We start from the raw sequence: 1297 nt of genomic DNA, 5'->3' as shown, positions 1-1297 counted from the left end.
ACCTGTTTGCTGCCCCCAAACCCATCAATTTGTATGCTATTTTACTACTGTTGATATCTCCTGTTTGGGGGCAGATGGGTTTGGCTTCCAAGTAGCTGTCATTAAAGGTCATGATTTAAGACCCAATGTATCCATAGTTTCGTTAAGACGCAGTGAATGCATTGTTTCATTTAAACAATGTGCCAGATTATTGCAACAGATTCTAGATCCTTCTGGATAGTTCTATAAACATTTATCCTTTTTCCCATGAACTCTTAATTCCCAGTCTAGTCTATGGGAAGACTGTCAAAATCTGTGTAGCAATCACTGTGACAATAAAATCCTATTTTGAGTCTAAGCCTCCATGTTGAAATTTCCTGTAAGGCCCCCTCCCTCCTTCCCATTAAGCAACATCCTGGTATAGCTCATCAGCTCTTATTGGACCAAATAAAGATCTGCTGCTCTAGGCTCTGGGACTTCCCTGGTGGCTCAGATGGTAAAGCGTCTGTCTACAATGCAGGAGACCCAGGTTCAATCCCTGGGTTGGGAAGATCCCCTGGAGAAGGAAATGGCAATCCACTCCAGTACTATATCCTGGAAAATCCCACGAACAGAGGAGCCTTGTAGCTACAGTCCATGGGTCGCAAAGAGACGGACGGGACTGAGTGACTTCACTTTCACTTTCACATAGACTCTGGGGTTAATCTCTGCTCCAGCCATAGAAGGTGTTAACAGCTGACACCCATCCTGCAGCTCATTTCCTAGGATGTCACTGCCATACACGTGGGCACCATCACTCCTCCTGTTGCTGTGGGGCCTTGTGGTCTCCCAGTCATGGTTCTCGCTTCCATGATCATTTTAAGAACTGCTGAAGCAACAAAAGGTGCTCCAGTAAAATTCTGTTTTTATTTCCTTCTCCATTACTCAGAAAGTTTCTATTGTTACACCTATTTTTTTAATTAAACTTTTAGGTTAACCTCCCACTTTCTGGAAAAACTTGAAATAAATTCTCTTGGGATGTATCAGAAGATATTTCAGGGGCATATTTCTATACTTCCCTTCAAAGTAACCTTCTCTAGGATCACAGGCCCAAGATAGATACCAGGCACTTTGACTCTTTCATGTATCTGGATAAATTCTCTCATTTTAAAAAGTGTTGGAATCTCTCCTTAGACACCCTGGATTCCTTAGTGCTATTCTCCCTAAGGTGGGGAGGAAAGATTGCCAGGTGCTCACAAAAGGATTTGTTTTGGCTTTATTTAGGATGAACTATGTCATGCTATGGTAACAAACAACCCTAAGATCTTGGCAGCTTAAA

The 1297-nt window shown here is 42.5% G+C and overlaps 1 non-coding gene across 1 annotated transcript; it reads left to right on the top strand.

Annotated features, from left to right (window-relative positions):
* The first annotated feature begins 457 nt into the window (after positions 1–457).
* Positions 458–529, top strand: TRNAC-ACA (transfer RNA cysteine (anticodon ACA)). Its single transcript has one exon. It is a non-coding gene; the product is annotated as a tRNA-Cys (tRNA).
* Positions 530–1297: the final 768 nt, after the last annotated feature.

Source organism: Capricornis sumatraensis, chromosome 6 (assembly GCF_032405125.1).
Source record: "Capricornis sumatraensis isolate serow.1 chromosome 6, serow.2, whole genome shotgun sequence".
NCBI lineage: Eukaryota > Metazoa > Chordata > Mammalia > Artiodactyla > Bovidae > Capricornis > Capricornis sumatraensis.
This window is presented reverse-complemented; position numbering and strand designations above follow the sequence as displayed.